Source organism: Python bivittatus, unplaced genomic scaffold (genome assembly GCF_059951505.1).
Source record: "Python bivittatus isolate LINGU-HERP-01145 unplaced genomic scaffold, Pbiv_v1 ctg000700_np1212, whole genome shotgun sequence".
Classification (NCBI taxonomy): Eukaryota; Metazoa; Chordata; class Lepidosauria; order Squamata; family Pythonidae; genus Python; species Python bivittatus.
In genome coordinates, this window is record NW_028277098.1 from 48,219,826 (window position 1) to 48,238,330 (window position 18,505).

Consider the following 18,505-nt stretch of genomic DNA (forward strand, 5'->3'; position numbering starts at 1 on the left):
TATAGGTTAACACCAGCATTTTAAATTGCAGCCATAAATCTATAGAAAGCCAATGTAGGAGCCATAACACATGTATCATATGTTCCCAACAGCAAGTGCCCGATAGTACATGGACCATTGCATTTTGAATCACCTGAAGCTTCTGAGTGATCTTTAAAGGCAGACTCATGTGGAGTGCATTGCAGTAGTCTAAATGAGTTGTGTCAAGGCCAAGAGTCACTATAGCTAGTTCTTATTGCCCCAGATAGGGCCAAGATGAAAAAAAGCTTCCACCTGTTGTTCCAGCTGGAGCTGTGAGTCCAGGAAGACCTTACTTGTTGTGAAGGACCTGCTCCTTCGTGCTTCCCCATCTAGGGACACTGTTGGTTCTCCTGACAATCCTGATGGACACACAATAATTCCATCATGCTAGGATTCAACTTTAATCTGTTCTTTCCCATCTAAACCCTCACAGCCTCAAGACACTGGGTCAAGACCTTAACAGCATCACCAGCATGTCCTGGGGTAGAGATGCAAAGCTACAGTAAGTATCATCAGCATACTGTATTGATAGTACTGAACCCTGAACTGACAGATTACCTTGCCCAGTAGTTTAAATGTAAATGTTCAACAGGAAGGGGGAGTGAATTGAGCCTGCGGCACCACAAAAGGGAATAGCCACCAAGCTGGTCTCCCTTGTCCAGCTACCACTGACTGGAACCATCCACTGAGGAAAGATAGGAAACACTGTAAAAAATGTCTCCTATCCCCAACCCCCAAAGTTGGTCCGGAAGGGTACCATCGTCAATGGTACTGAAAGCTGCTGAGAGATCTAAAGGACCAGGACAGCCATGTTACCCCCACCCAAGTTCCAACAGAGATCATCCACTAGTGCATTCAAAGCTCTCTTCATCCCATGCCCAATCCTGAACCCTGAATGAAGTCATCATCATCCAAGATACTCTCTCCCCACCACTTTAACAACCTTAGCTAAAAAAGGAAAATTGGAGACTGAGTGATAGTTATATAAGACCTCTGGATCCAGAGAGGATTCTTAAGGAGCCTCCTTCAAGACTCCTGGCAACATTTCCTCCTGTAAAGAGGCATTAGCAGTCTTCCAGATCCAGGTAACTACTTCCCCCTGGCTGCTCAAAGGAGCAGCAAGGATGATGGCAGAGGACATTCTAGAGAGCACCCTATCCAGTTCTTCTGAGATCATAGGGCCAAAAAAATCCCAGATAACCTGACAAAATATTGTCCTGGTTACCACTCTAGACTCTGCCTTAAGAATCAAGACTTGAGCAAATCTGAGTGACTTTATCAGCAAAATGCTGTGCTAACTGGTCATAGCAGCCAGGGGAAGCTTTTCCAAAAGGGAATTAGCCACCTTAAATTTGACAATGGGATGACAGTCCACTGATGCAATAAGAGAGGAAAGTAAGAATACGTTGCTTCTTTTATTGCCATGGAATAGGCCTGAATCTGGGCATGTTTCTCTTTTCTATCAGATTCACTGTTCATCCATCTATGCTGTAGGCATTGCTTCTGCTGCTTCATCTCCCTCAGGCCCTTCAAAAACCAGGAAGACACTGGGGATTGGCTAATAGAGAAAGTAACTTAGGAGTTATTTTGTCACAGGCCTAAGAATCACCTGTTGCCAGCAACAAACCACATCCTCAATGGATATGCCTGTCAGACTATTAGAAAAATCCCAAAGTACTCACTGAAAACTATCTGGATCCATGAGGCACCATCTAAATTGGTCCAGCCCTGGGAGGTCACAGGTGGCTGTCACTTGCAACTGGACCAAGAAAAGATCTGGCCAAGATAAAGGAATCATAATAGTTTCTATATCCAGATCACTTAACAACTGCTCCAAAGTGAAAACACGGTCCAATACACGACTACCTATGTGTGTTGGGTTTGAAATTACTTGGGAAAAGTCCATGGTTATCACAAAGGCCATGAACCCTTGAATTCTACTAGACCTACCTCCCACCATATAGAAGTCAAAGTCCCCTAACACTAATAGGAAGGGGGGCTCAACTCTGATCCAAGAGACCAGGTTCAGAAGCCCAGGAAATAATTTGGAAGGGTACTAGGGTGACCAAGAGGATCTCAAGATTCTTCCTATAGCCCAAACTAACACAGAAGCAGTAACACTCTGCCACTTCAGTAACAGTGACCCTGGTCACAGAGGTGGTCTCATAATAGATCAATGCCACATTCTTTTCCTGGCCTGGGCATTGGGACTAGTGCAGGACCCCAAATCCAGCCAGGCAGATTTAAAAAATAGTGATATCCCAACCCTCACTCAACCAAGTTTTGTTTATATACACAAAGTCTGCCTGTTTGTCTACCACCAAATCATGAATGGACTGAGCTTTATTACAGATAGATCTGGCCTTTACCAGCAACATCATGGGGCCAAGCGTTCTGACCATCTGACCAGCAGGTTACAGGGTTGGAAGAACAGATTGCCATCAAATTGGAGATCACACTTCTACCAGAACAGCCTATTCAGTAGTCCTTGTTATATCTCTCCTGGCCTGACACCACCACAATGTAATAGCAGTGTTCCTTAGCCCCTCTCCTTCCCCCATTCCAAGTGCCCTGATCACCCAACAGGAGCACTGAGATCCTCCTAATTACCTCCCTAGAACATATCAGCCTATAGGTGGGATCAGCAACATCTGGTGAACATCTCCCTGTCCCCAGCTAAACATCATAAACATCCTACTCAACACATCCTAATTTCCAATGTATTTCAAAACCTTCCAATCTCCCCCCACACACACACACAAATGGGAGTGGGAGTGAGTATAATGCCACAGCCTCTCCCCTAGTCCTGGAGATTGTCTCCCCTGCCCCCTGACCTGCACTCTCACTATGGGTCAGGGCATATTCTTATCCTAGGGATTGCTCACCTTCTGTTACAGGAGGAGAGTCCAGCCCCTACAGCAGCAGTAGGAAATTACCAGCAGGCATATACAAGCACTAGTATCACAGGAGGTTTCCCAAAAACCATACCCAACTGCCTAGATCCTGCAACACAGGCCTTGAATGACTGTGGTCCCCAGGCCTCCACCCGACTCCTAGATATCTGAATGCCCCATACTCCACTTCCTGCTACAGACCGCTTCTCAGTTGCTTCTATAGCTTACCCTAGTGAGAACTCAAGAACCTACATTCCAAACCTCCCAACTTTCCTCCAACTCAGTGAAGCCACCCAATCCAGCCAGCAGGGCCCCCTATGTTGGGAAGGGCTTCCCATTCCCAGGGCATCTTAAGTCCACTTCTAAATCTTATAAAAAATCCTACTTTATTTGGCATCAGTCTGACTCCACAACACTTCTGGGACATCATTATTGCAGGTCTGGGTAATGACAAATATCACACTCCCCCACTTCAATCCTGCTACTGTCACCACTGTCACTCCAGCTCAATGTGGAATGTAAGAAGGGTATAACATTACAAGTTAAAATATCTAATGTAACATATTTGGCTTCATATTACCATACTCAGCATGGATAATTTTGTAGATTATTTAGTCTTTGATATTTTGGAGCAATGGTATAACCATTATCTAAAAGTTATTAGATGACAATAATTTCATTCTAAGAACTCACCTCAGAAATCATAAAGGCACTTGTTTAAAAGCTTTGAAAATTCCTCACACATTATGAGACTTACTGTCTTACAGAAGTGAGGCATTCACAGATGAGTTAGGCCATTAACATACTTAGTATTAAATGCATTTTACTTTATTTGCATCAAGCAGAACCAAATCAAGGTATATTATCCAAACTATCTGTGGAATATATGTTAATTCATAGTAATAATTATTTGGGGAACTTCCACATCATGCCAAGAAAACTGCACATGTAAGTCACCAGGCACTGAGCTCAATTAAAAAAATTCAAAAAATTAAAATAATAAACACAAGCCTTTGTGACAAGGGTCACATTAAAAACCAACAATTTCTGTCAATGGGTGGGATTTCTATCACATTTTGTAAATCACTGGCATCTGCAGGGGAGGCCACAAATGATGAAATGGGTGTGGTAGCATCATCATACTCACTGTCTTGACGTTTGTCCTTAAAACATGTTCCAATTGACACAGGTGATCTTTTCAATTGCTAGGCAGAAATGGCAAAATGGTTTTAGAGTAAATAGGAGAGAAAATTGAGGGAGGACATATTTTAAGAAACAAAAGCTCATAAGCCCAGGAAGATCTAGACATGTTCTAGGCTCCTCTTTGTAAATTCAGGGGACTACAGTTCTCTCAGCATATGAGGAGGTCAGGAACCCATAAGATGCCCACATTCAGGGAAATAATACCCCATCTTCCTTCTTTGAAAAATATTTTTTAAACATTGATTTGATTTGATTACATGCCATCTAGTCAGTGTTGACTCTTAGTGGCCACCTAGATAGAGGTTCTCCATGATGATCTGTCCCTAACCTGGTCTTTCAGGTCTTCTGATAGTGCACTCATTGCCACTGTAACTGAGTCCATCCATCTTGCTGCTCACCATCCTCTTTTCTTTCCTTCCACTTTTCCCAGCATTAGAACCTTTTCCAGAAAGCTGGGTCTTTAAACATTATCATACTTTTTAAAAAAAATAATGGGGTGGGAGGACTTCCAGGGAAGAAAGGGCAAACTGAAGATGGCTCTGCTAAAAGTGGAACCAATGACCACAGCAGAATTAAGAGCTGGTGAGTAGACCGACTCTTTGTAATTCCTCTCCAGACAAGGAGAGGATTTGAGATTGCCCCCAAGTGCTCCAGATAGTTGTTCCTTACGAGGAGACTGCAAGATAGTGGTCTCCAGCAGGTTTAGAGCTCTGGGAGATGAGGGAATAAACATCCTGCTGAAACTGTGGTAGATGCCTTCAAAAGGACACTGGGTTCACATATTTCCTTTTCTAGTCACTTTCAAAAATTGCGTGTTAACTGCTTTTCAGCTTTTAGGAATCTTTGGATCAACAAGTACCTATAAGACTTGTGAGTTTCTCTCAATCCTTAGCAAAAGAAGTTTTAAATACAAGTTTAAGGACTAAAAATTTTTTTTTAAAAAAAATAAACAGCAAAAGGGTGTTTTCAATTTTTGATGAACATTGATTTTGGAAAATTACAAACTGACTAAAGATCCAGATGGATTTGAAATAAGAGTTTGGAATTAATTATAAGAATCTTTCCCATGGGAAAATGCTTTTGTTTGGAATTCTTTAAAAAAAAAAATAGGATGGGACTTTGAAGGTTGGAGACTAGAGGGAACCAAAAGGAACTAAAGATTACAATTAAAGGAGAAGAATGTTTAAATTTGACTTACAAATACAGAATGGAGCAAAATACTTTAACACTGGACGTATTGAAGAATATCTGTGAACAATGGCCCCAGAAGTTAATTTTAAGAGTGTCTGCCATTATAGATAGGCGTGTTTAAAAGATGTTATGGAAGAGAAACAAGTTTTACTGGAAAAGACTGAGATTGATCTGAATGTGGATTTAAAAATGACAGGCTACAAGAATGATATGGAAAAAGATGCTACACTGGATATACAAATAAAACTGGCTGATGCCTTAATAATTAAAAGGGATATATAAATAACAAACCAAAAGAATGACTTGGATAACTTTCTTATATTGGGTTTACAAAAGAGACTTGTCTAAATTATGAAGAATTTTGTGAGAAAGGACAAAGAAAAAATGAAAAGAAATTAAGTTCTAGGACATTATTTGAAGAGATTAAAAATCAAGATTGTTAAAAGTAAAAGAAAGGAATATAAACTTGGTTTATTTGATCAAGGTAGATATGTTGATCAGGACAAGGCTTTAAGGATTTGTTTATAGATAAGAGATGAGATATGGGAAGAAGAGATCATTTGTTGTATTTTAAGAGAAGGTGATAAGTTACTAAAATTGTTTATACTTGTGATGAAGGGGAAAGTCATTTCTTTATATATTTCTTTTCTTTTTCTTTACTATATTCTTATTTTCTCTTTCTTTTCTCTTTCTCTTTTCTCTTTTCTGCGCTTTCTCTTTTTTCTTTTTATTCTTTTCTTTTTTAGTTTGCATTAGTTTTTATCTTTGTAATTGTAATGTTTAGAACAATTACTATAAAAAAATAATGGGGTGGGAGACACTTTAAAGGAAAGGCTGCTTGAAAGAATAGGTGCAATTTCTCAGGAATCTTTTGAAATTTAAATCTGTTTGTATTAAGCCCACCATCCCCCAATTACTTTGAACTAGAAGAAGTTTCTGGGCCAGATATTTGGGGCCAATGTCAGAGACAAAAGCGTCATCATTAAGAGTAGTGAGTGAACTAGCATATGTGCTTTGCCATATAGTCTGCAAGTGACAAGTGGAATTTGACCAGTGTGGGCTCACTGTGTTTTCTTTCTTTAATATTCCTCTATGCAGGGGTATCCACGGGGTAAGGTTAAAAAGTCACAGTGTGATCAAAGCTGTGCCTGGTTTTTACGTGTTGCACGAGCCACACCTAGAAAAACTAGGCAGTTGTAGACTGTTGTAGGTACCATCTTGATTTTTTTTTTTTTAATTTAACCATATCTTGCAGAGACCCTTGTTTCTATATCAAGGTTGTTCGCTTCCTTATTTCCCAATGAAACTTTTAAAATGACAAACATGCATTTATTTTCTGCGGCCCAAATTCTTATGGGAAAATGCATACAAAATTCAAGCCAGGGTGGATAAGTTGATTTCCTTTGCTTTTGTTTTATCTTGCAAAGTGAAAAGCAGAGTTTTTTTTGAAGGTGGTTGACGGGAGACATTTCTGTTCTGTCATACAAAAGAAATGCCAATATGGTTATAAAGGAATTCAGACCTTCCATACATTTAAAAACGACTTTGTCCTGTCCAAATAATCCCAGCTGTTTTTTATAGGATGAGAACTTTCATTTAAAATAAAAGCCACAAATGACAGAAGCTTCCTACACTTTGATGAATGAGAGAACAGACCCCAAATGCTGGGACAGACATTTTTAATAGCCCAATTGCTCAATTAATTTCCAGCTCTTTCCCTCCACCACCCACTTTTAATGTGAAAATCATCATAATTCCTCACAGATTAGTATAGATAGAAGCTGACGGACTTTCCTGCTCAGGGTATTTGCGGGACATAATTCATTCATAAAGCTATAATGCACTCATCTATCATCTGAATTTTTTTCTCCCCCTTTCCTCTCTCCATTCGCCCTTTCTGTTTCTGCTCGGGGCTCTCCAGAAGTCTCTGGGCGCTGATGTATTAGCCCGCATATGCAAGCTATGAATTATCAACTGAAAGAAGTCAATTATCCACTCCAAAAATGAGCGTCTGGGCACCAATAGCCCGAGGGGCCTCTTTTGTATTTACGAAATGATTTCATGGCAAGTAGAAGTAGTGCAGGGTGTGTGTGTGTGTGTGTGTGTGTGTGTAGGTGGGTAGGTGGGTGGGTGTAAGGTTGTATATGCCTACATCCCTTGGGGAGGCCTTTTCCAGTCTCACTCCCCCTTCTCTTCGATCCACATCTTACCTTCTCAAGAGCAGAAGTTGGACAGCAGAGGTGAATGTGGCTGGTTAAGGATGGATGAATGGAGTCAGGCAGGCAGGAACTGTTTTAAACTTTTAATACAATAATCCATTTTTATATACACCTATTCTTATGACTGATTTCAGCATGTTATAAAGCAGGCTTGCTTAGCAGCTATACCCCTTTACCTCTTTTTCTCCTGCTTTTTTAAAGTCTGTCAGGTCTCAGCCCAGCCTTCAGTCAAAACTTAGAGCCTAGGCTGCCTGTGGTAGCTAATGGGCTGGATAGGAAAGCACTATGTTGGATTGTTAGAAAACAAGCCCCAGATGCTGGCCTTGTGCCTTGTCTTCCCACAGACATTGATTTCTTTCTTCATTCCCTCAACCACAACCACAACAACAGAACCACAACTTACCAAAAGGTACACCCAAATCAGCAAATTTTCCATGGCATGGCATGGCATGGCATGGCATGGCATGGCATGGCAAGGCCATGGCACAACAGGCTTCACTGAACCCTGGCAAGATTGAGTGACTCTGGGGCCCTCCAGCTCAGGGACTATGTCTGGGGGAGGTGGGTGGCATATAAATTTAATCAATCAATCAATCTTTGGTGCTGGATAGGATTGCACTGCCATTGGGGGTCCTTCTAGACTTGTGACTCCTGCTTGAAGAGCAGGTGGCAGTCGTGCTAGGGGGGCTTTTGCACAGCTTCATGTTGTGCTCCAGTTGCACCTGTTCTTGGACCGGGAGGCTCTGCTCACAGTCGCTCATGCCTGGTCACTTCCTGGACTATTGTAATGCACTCTGCATGGGGCTGACCTTGAAGAGTATCTGGAAGCTTAAGCTGGTGCAAAATGCAGTAGCATGGACAGTTATCTATGCCCCTAGAATGGCACATGTTACACCTCTGCTCCCTGAGCTGCATTGGTTGCCAGTTTGCTTCCGGGTCCAATTCAAGGTGCTGTTTTTGACCTTTAAAGCCCTTCATGGCATGGGGCAGGGTTATTTGAAGGACCACGTCTTCCTGATTACATCTGCCTGTCCCATCAGATCTGGCAGAAGAGGTATGCTGTGGGTCCCATCTGTGAAAGAGTTTCATCTGGAGGGACCCAGGAGATGGACTTTTTCTGCCATGGCATCTGCCCTGTGGAACATCGTCCCCCCTGATGTGAGATTGGTCCCCTCCTTGCCATCCTTCTGGAAGTCCCTTAAAATATGGTTGTGTCAGCAGGCCTGGAAAATAGTGATTTGTTGAGATGGCCACATAGTTTTTAACATCAGTTTTCTTCACTGTCTGCTTATTAATAATATTGTTGATGTCTTTTAACTGTAGTTTTAATATTTTAATTTTATAATTGTTTTTATTGTAAGCCACCTAGAGTCGCTTTATTGTGAGATGGGCAGCTATATAAATGTGATAAATAAAGTATAGGGAAATGAGGTAATTAGGCAGAATTCTAGCAGGCTTTTGATAGCTCACCAAAAGGTTTTAGAAACCGAATTTAATAGAGGTTCCCCCCCCCCCCCCACATACATACACATACTTATGAGGGAAAAGTTTGATATCAGCACAGGCAGTCCACTTAATAAAGTACTTGCTTGTGGGTGGAAGCCTAGAATGTCATGAGATGTGTTCTGCCCATACTATCATTTTGCTTTGCTCCTCTGATTTGTTTGTTGGACGGTCTTTTTGTTTAAATAAAATTGAGTTTTGATATATTTCTGCCCAGACTTTCCGTTGATTGCAGATCTATATGTATTTTTTTCCCCCCTTAATCATCATGGAGCAGAAGGACATTCATTCAGATGCAAGGTAAATTGTTTGGAAATGCTGAGAGATTAGCTCTTCTTTAAAGTGTTGGCTCGTGACAGGTAAATTGCAGGTTAAGTGCAAAAGCAGCATTAACAGAGGAGCTCCTGGCTTCCGCAAATCCACCTTGGCCTTTAATCTGAATACAAAAGGAGGGAAGGAATTAAATCTGACCCCGGAATACACTGCCTGTTCAATCACAAGCTTATTTGGTAAACTCTTTTAAAGATGCTTTTATATTCAGTCTGTGATCACCTCAAGCAGGTACAAGAATGCCCACAATAACAAACCCTTTATGTACTCTTGAATAGGCCTTATAACTGGAGTCCTGTGCTTTTCACATTCCAACAATGCAGAGGTTCTAGAGATTTCAGAGGAGAGCGGTTCATCTCATTTGTTGTGAGAGAGAAAAAATATTATTCCATAATATAACATTTTGAAAAACGCTAACTGCATTACTGGATAATTTTAAAAAATGTTGTATTGCTAATTGTATGAAAAAGATTATGATCTCTTTCAGGGTTGTTTTTTTTAAAAAAATATACAGAAGCATCAGTGAAATTCAATAAAGGACTAGAGAGAGCTCCATTCCAGGGAAGAGTTGGTAAAGGATGCTCGGGACATCAAACAATCTGCATGGAAGGTTGCAGAATGCCAAGACTACATTGTACTCTGTGTTGAGGAAATTATAGATTATGACATCCACAAACTATCTGCTTCTCAGTGTTGATAGTACAGCCTGGTGGGGCCACCCAGGTTTTAATTTGTGCATACCCTTAATACAAGGATTTACTGAATATAGAAATTCATCATTCACCAACCTGGCAGAGAGCTGCATATCCCTCCCAGTTCTTTGCTACCACATTAATAACCTGTAGGCTCAAAATAATAAACTTCAGTGGCTCATAAAGAATACTCTGCAGATTCATATCACAATAAAAGCCAGTAAGAAGCTCTCTCTGATGCCTTGCTTTGCTCCTTTCCTCCAAAGTTTCTGAAGGCAGGTCAAAAACTTCACTGGGGTCGCACTTTCTGTTCACCAGTTACAATATCAGCATCCCAGTTACAAAGAATACTGGCAAATAGGGTTTTCCATCTCTAGCTCTCCAGAAGTGAATCTGAGTCCCTGGAGATTTTTTCTAGGGCTTCTTGAACTTGGAAGAATCCTATGACTGATGCTAGACAGGAGGATGCAAAAACATCTAGTGATTCACCATTCTTTCTGTAACTGACCCATACTGTTTCCAAGGAAATTTCGGGAAAGAAAGAAACAAAGAAATTCTAGGAGATTCACAAGAGGTTGGGGAGATTTCAGAATCCACACCAAGATCCAGACATGTTAGTGTGTGATAAGCATTCAAGCTCAGAATGGGACTTGGGAAAACCAAGTTTTTTGGGGTTTTTTGGTTGTTTTTTTTTTGAAAGACAGAGAGAATGAAGGCAGTTGCAAAAGAACTGTAGAACTGTCTCTAACCATAGTAACTTAAGTGATCTGAAAGTGGTAATAATGATTCATCAGATAGTACTGCCTGATTAATACCATGATTTCACAGAGTATAAGGGAAGGTCTCAAGCTGCCACTGGTTGGTGCTTAGATCTGGTGGATTAGTTGCCAGTACCCATGTCCTTTGGCAGATTGGTTGGAGACTGGATTCCATTTCAAACTTATCTGGAAGGCACCAGTTTAGTGAAAGTTGGTTTCGGACTTAAAAAGGACAATTTAGTAACAGGATGTACTATCAGGAAAGTAGTAAAGATGCATGGGCTTAGAGGAGAGAAAAGCAGGGCACCAGGTATGCAGCCAAACAATGGAAGAAGTGTTAGGAAAGAGTGCTGGAAAAGGAATGGAACCTGTGGACTGAAGGGGGAAGCAGCAGCTGAAAGGGAATTTAAAGAACATTAGGATGGGGAAAAGGTTTACCAATCAAAGTCTTGTCTCTTGAATTGTTGAACTCAATTCAATTTTGAATTCCCAACAAACAAGACAGTAGCTGATTTATTGGCAAAAGCCATGCTCTCCAGCTCTTCTACTCATCTACTTAGCTCTGCTAGCACTATGTTCTACCCAGTAGGAGATACAAGCTCCACATTTGATCTGCAAGCAGACTGATCCTGCCTTATAACCATTTAAAGATTTCATACCTGAGTGTGAAAGAATCTGGATTTTTCCATTAGATCTGGTCTTGTCAAAGCTGTAGATAGATAGCAATGTGACTCACCATGTCAGTGCTTGGAATCATTGTGACAAATCATTCATCCCAGATTCCCAACCTGTGGGAAAACTGGGTAGCAACAAGAAGCAGCACAATGCACTGGGTTTTTTAAAAAAAAAATACAATATAAGGCTGCCATTATTTATTTATTGGTAGCTAAAGCAGGGTATCATACATCCAGTCCATTGTAGACAAGTCTCTCCATGGTTTCCTTCAGGCTCTCTGTTTTCCCTGACTTTTTAAAATTCAGTTTCTTTCTTAAAAACAGAACATGCTAGTAGGAAATACTTTTGCTAATTGAACAAGAAGGAAAACAAACTTGGCAGAAGAAACACATGTGTGTGCGCACAATCTGAAATGCATGTAAGGATCAGCTCTTGAACTGGTTAAGTAAAATGAGCTGCTTTGGAATGTTCCTGAACATGCTAAGTCTACCATTAAAAAAAAAAAAATACAACAATACAAAACTATAAAAACACAAAAGATTTTGGCAGGTAAGGATTTGGGTTGTTGGTGAGTAAGCACAGACCTTTTTGAAGCATTGGGCAGTGTTAAATAAAACGATTATTATGTGCACTAGACCAGTACGTGAATGGTATGTATGTGCAACATGAGTATACAGTGTATGAAAGAGAGAGTGCATGAGACAGTTAAGGGCAATGAACAAGGAGGCAGTATTAACACATGAAAATTCACAGCTCTAGGTTTATTCAATTCTCAGTTAATAGATGGGATAGAGATAACTCTTCCTTCTATCCTTATTTCACTGCAACATATTTTCCATAGCTGGAACAGGTGATGTGAAAGTTATTGTTGTTGTTCAAAAGATGGCCCTTAGTCATAACCCAAGTGTGTTTCCACTGTTCCCTGATGCAGAAGAAGCATGAGGCCATCTGCAAAATTAACAATTGTTGAAATGATTTTTTAAAAAGGAGATATTGTCATCTGCAGATGCAGGAGTAACCCTTTGGGGGCTTCACTTTTTCCTATGCGTTCCCTCTTTCTTTACTTGCTTTAAGGAAAAGGAAAGGCTTTCCTGTTTCTACTGCTTCCACCAATTGAAAAATGGGGGCACACATATAATTGGAGGCTGCTAAACATGGCTTTTGGGTGATTGGCTGGGGTCTGTACCAAAAAGTGGGCAAAGCCAGGACAACCACTTGATTTAATGTCACTTTAAATAAAAAGATCTAATCTTACATGAAGTGCATTGGGACAATAAATGCATTAATATCTGGCCATTCAGGGGAACATTCTTGAATTACTGTGGGACCATATTCTAGATTTTCAGAGGTTGCATGAGATCTTGGATTTTGCCTCTGCAGTGAAATTTAAGAAGGAAGACGAGAAATTTCTTGGTCAAAACTGGGAACTTCTGAGAATTGGAGTGTGGATGTTAGGAATCTTCTTCCCTACTTCAAGACAATGAAGAAACCATTTCTTTGTGTGAACCATACACTAGTTTCAGGTAATAGATTGTGATTAGGTTCTTATTACGTCTTGTTTTATAGGTTTTTTTTAAGGGGGGAGGAAAAGCATAAGTGAACACTCTTTTTCATCCTGCACCATAGTCAGATACAGAAGAGGTCATGAGAATTGTAGCCTTTCCAGGAGCAAAACTATGGCTGAGAAATTTCACACATCCCTGCTATATTGAGCTCTTGGGTGTTCATTCAGTAGAAGCAGCTGAAATGTCATAGCTGTCTTGCCCTGTAGTTTTGCAAACTGTCATAAATGATTTGTCAGCTCCCACAATATTAGCATCTCCAAAAAGCTGCATGTGATGCTAACAGCCTGTCTCTTTAATTTGCAAATCCCTGATGAAGCTAGGTAACAAGCTTTCAACCAAAAAGAAACTGCCACTTTTGGGGGGGAGCCCACTGATTTACAAAGGGCATCCTTCAATTATTTAAGGAGCAGTCAGCAGTGCCATAACTTTAAGTATGAATCAAGTGGCATGACTGAAAAATTTGTCACAGTGTGTTAGATCAATGGTAATTACCTCACTGACACGAGTACTATTATTATTTTACAGGGCTGCAAACAGGATCATGGACGCAAGGAAACACAAACTGCAGTCTGATCAATACTCTCTGAAATATGACTCTCCACGGTCCAAAATGGAGTTTTCAAGCCAGGCACACCATTATAGACTGATCTTTTCCTCTCTCTTTTTGCCTGAAAAGAATACCCTGAAGTAAAACACAGCAGCAATTGGTCAACTTGTTTCTGGCTTTAAATAGGACCAGAGTCACTTATTCTTTCTAAGGACTTCTGGACCCATTAGAAGTCTGTAACAACCAACCCCCCAAAGAAACAGGGGATGAACTTTCTGTTCTAGGTTTGCTTTTTTTTTTTTTCATTAGGAAGTTTGTTGGACAATATTATGCCATTTTGGCTTGTTCTGCTGTCCCAGGAAACTCCTATCACTGCTTGTACCTCCACCCTTCAGGATCTTATGAACCAGAAGGTGCCATACCTACCTAAAGTAATGTTGATGTGTATAGGGCTCTTTTTAACTCTCTCATGTCATGTTTGACCTAAAATTTCAGACTCACTGTGTTGATGATGACTCAAATTGGACACTACCTTGACTTTCCTTACTTGCAATCTAGTACCTCCCAGGGAAAACCGATTCACAGCTTGGACTTACCAAACAGACAGATACACATAGACACATACATGCTAGCCATTCTAACTGGACCTTGAAGATAGACATAGTCATTCAAGGAATAAGGCTAGGAGGTTCAGTTATAAAGAAAGTTCTCCATACTACATCTTATATTCAAGGGACACATTGCATTGAGTTAATTTCATGAACTAGAGAGCTCCTGGTTTAACTAGGTTATTTTAAGCTGAAGTAGATTCAGCCATCCATCAGCAATAAGAGGATAATATTGCTGTATATTACAGAATTGGTGAGAGAATTACAGGAAGCAATTAGACAGTACCATTTGTATTCTTCTTGTCTTAATTTTAAAATTCTGTAAGGTTTTATGATGTTAATTCAACTTGGTACCCTCGCTTTGGGATTATTACAAATATATGAAAAGCAGGCAATAAATGAAATTTTAAACATAATGACAACTATTATTCACAGTGGTGACATTCTTTACAGGAAAAAACACACTGAATATCTTGAATTTCTTTCTGTAAGAAATGTCAAACTTTGTTTAGGAATTCCTCACTCTATTGTCAGAATAACACATTTTTGTATTGTATTAAATAACAATGATGATGGTTTATGTTTTACCTAAGGGAACTTGAAGCAATTCTTGCAGTTTTCATCCTGAAGAACTTCCAGAAATGCTTAGTTTCTAAAACTAGTTTTTCTTATTTATAACTAATGCACCATGCACTGTCTTCAGCACAACAGTTCATGGGATTCCTCAGGTTGTAACATCTACATCAGATTTCTTCTTACTGTCACATGTTATTTATATGCCATCTGCTTCATCAAGATCACTATTAATCTGGTTTTTTAAAGAAAACTGACCTAATATGAAGACTTTACAGTTACAAAAGAACAATCCATTAACTAACTTTAGTTATTTAGCAACACATTACTTACTCAATTCAAACATTAAGTACATCTATTCAAACACAGGGGTCAATTTTTGCTGCAGCAGGACAAGATGGCGATATCACCTTCCTGCTAATGTTCCCTGCCTAGCAACTTGTGCTGGAAGACCTAGTGACTTTGCTACTAGGCATAATATTTATTTTTGTTTATTAATTTTTTCAAGGGCTGCTAGCCACATGTAGTCTTGACCTACATGCATTTGTTCTACATAGCCATCCAGGTTGGTGTCCTTTAGTTCATCTGGAAGCCACTTAATTAAATGTAGCTTATGTGTAAGATGTGTGTCAATGTTACTCTGAACTGGGGTTGCTCAAGATGAAATGGACTGAAGCTAAAGAGGACAACTTTTGTTTATCACTGTTATTTCAATTTATTTACTGGGCTTACATTTCATTCTAAGGATTACCAACTCTGAGCAGCTTAAATATCTTCCTTTGTAAAGAATATTAAAACAATACATATTTTTTTAAAAAAGAAACCATATCATCATCCATATCATTACTTATTGGCCAAGGAACAGTAAAATAAAAGAGCTTTTTACTATTTATCATAATTTGCAATATCCAATGCAGGCCAGGCAAAGAGGAATATGGCACATCTTAGCTAGATAGAGGAATGGTACATTTTGTGTCCCTGGAATTTCAGGATGTTGTTCAAGATCTCTTTTTAATAATTTTTGAGGTTTCTTCTCAAATGTGTTCATCCAGGCTGACACATAAGCCAGCGATGGCATGTGCTCTTTCACTTGAAGATTTTGGATCATGAGCCTTCAATGGGTTTGGGAGAACCTTGCATTATTTAAGTGCCAACACGAATTGCATTTAAATCCCTATTAAATAAACAGTTTTAACCTGATGAAAACTCTGTACATTAATGTTTTCCTTGCTGAAGTATAGGGGAATATTTTAAAAAATCATGAAGAGGTATCATCAGTAATGAATTCTAGTTTTCCCAGTACCTATCCTTTTATAGGTTTTGAAATGCACAGTGAGAAATCATGAAAAGGAAAGAGATTTACACCATTGTAATATCTTTGACTATCATTTTTAGCTCTGCTCTTGAGAAAGAAAAAATTGTGGGCTGATGTTGAGAAAAGTGGTGCAAAGTTGTGCTGTATTGTTCACCATATTATGATTTATTTTTAGAAAGGCGGGAGGCGTGTTCTAATAAACATTACCTTAAAGAAATCCTGCTTTAAGGTTTGTACTAGGAAAAGCCATGAAATCTACCTTTCAGGTTTCTGATATAGCGAAGGAGATCCAAAACCTGATCATTATCTGTATGCCACTGAGGAATTCCTCAAAAATCATCAATTGGAACTCACTCATTCCAGTATTTTTAGATTTTACACTACAGAAAACAGTAGAAAAAGGATGCCATGCTTGGATTCTGCAGATCATATGCTTTTGGGGGTGGGAAGAGAAAGAAGTTAGAGGATGAAAAATATCAGAAATGGAGGTGAATAGTTCAGGAGTGACCATGTATTATCTTGGAAGGGGTCACAAATTAGCTATAAAATCATGTTATACCTTTAAGTTGTGACCTCATAATAAAAATGATAAATAGTCAGTAGCCTATAACAAGATTCATAAGAGAAATTTATTGGCCACTCTTGTGGTATAAATATATTGATATCAGGCCAGTGGGAAATAAAAAAACATCAGTAAATCATATAACATCTACAACCATACTAATAACATGAGCTGCTATAAGGTATAACCAATATTTTTATACCTGCAGAAGCCCCTCTGGCAAGGTATAGTCAGAAGGCATGAAAGCAGCATAAAGCTTGTTATTTCCCTCAGTTGGAGATGGCTTTAGCATCCCTTTTGATAGGTTGTGCAGAGAGCCCTTCCCAGTGACTTATGTTCCTTTTCCCTTCTCTCTTTATGAACTGTGACTATTTTAGAAAAGCCTGATTATACATGACTTGTTATCCATACAAAATCAGTCTCTTCTAAAAGGGCTACTCGTCTTAATACATGGGCTCACTCGTGTTTAGACTCGGATAGAAAGCCAGGTTTAACTGGCATGACAAAATCGGCATTTTGAGATTCGTGGATGTGGGTTGAGTGGAAGGCTGGGCAAAACTCCAGAGGCATGTTTCAGAGGTTGATGAAAAGTTCCCCTTCAGTGAGACCCCTCCATGAAGCACACAGAAATCAGAAGGGAGAAGCACACAGAAGTGAGGTCCCTTCACTTCTAAAACAAAACAAGGCAGCCATCCTGTTAGGCTTTCAGGCCTCACCTGGCAGTTCCAGCAGCTTCTTTTGGCTCCTGCAGCCACCAGACAAGGTTTCATGGTGGCACAAAATGTCTCAAAGAGGCAAATTGCAACAACTCTGTGATGCAGAGCACTTCATTGAGGCAAATGATAGCCAACTCGCGCATTTCTAATGAGCAATTGTCTGCTTAGTTTGGGATGGGGTGAAGGGCTGTGGATGTGCTCCATCATTCAGCCAAGATACAGGTTTACTAGACTATAGTATATGGTGGCATAATGGATAATATGATGTCAGTTTTCTGGATTTTAAGATACCAAAGTAGAAAATGTTCCAAAAAGATATGCCAGTCACCTCCAACCAGAATACTTTCCAGATGTGTGGAATTCAGCTCCCAGCATTCATTAGCCTGCATGGCAGTAGTTGAAAATTCTGGGAGGACATCTCTATTGTGGAAGGCTGATACATGTTACTCTCAAACTGTTCAGCTGTTACTTTCATAGGACAACTATTTAAATGTGGCACTAAAATTGTGCAATTGCTTCTTTCAGGAAACCTGATGGACTCCTGACTGACTTCTAAAAGCTTAGCAATATTACTTTTTCAGTGTTTTCCTTGGCTATAATTCTGTAACTCTCTGTTTTACATTCTGATACTTTTATACTGATTTGACCACGTTAAGTTTGCCAAATGTCCTCCCCCCCCTTTTTTTAACAGCTACATGAAACCTATTTTACCCTATTTTTTTTTCCTGAAATTTAAATGTATTTCTTGCTCAAAATGACAGAAAATCACACCATCAACTGATGGAGTAAGTAGGGGGGCAGGGGAAGGCTTGGGGTTGCATGTAGTCCTGGGGCTGCATGCTCCCCAACCCTTAACTAAATGGAGGATTGGGACCAATATTTGCTATTCTATCATTTTAAGGCTAGGAAAAAAGGTATTCCCCAACCAAATGAAATGAAATATATGCATCCTTTAAAAATTAAATATCCCCAAGTTTGCTGAAGGAATGTTATCCAAAATTCTAGAATAGAGATGGCTGGGTCAGGGGGTGGGGTGTAGAAGATGGTAGAATTACAAATATTTTTGGCCAATGAATGTCTGCAGATCTAGTTAACATACATGAAATGGTGTAAGGATTGGGACCAATATTTGC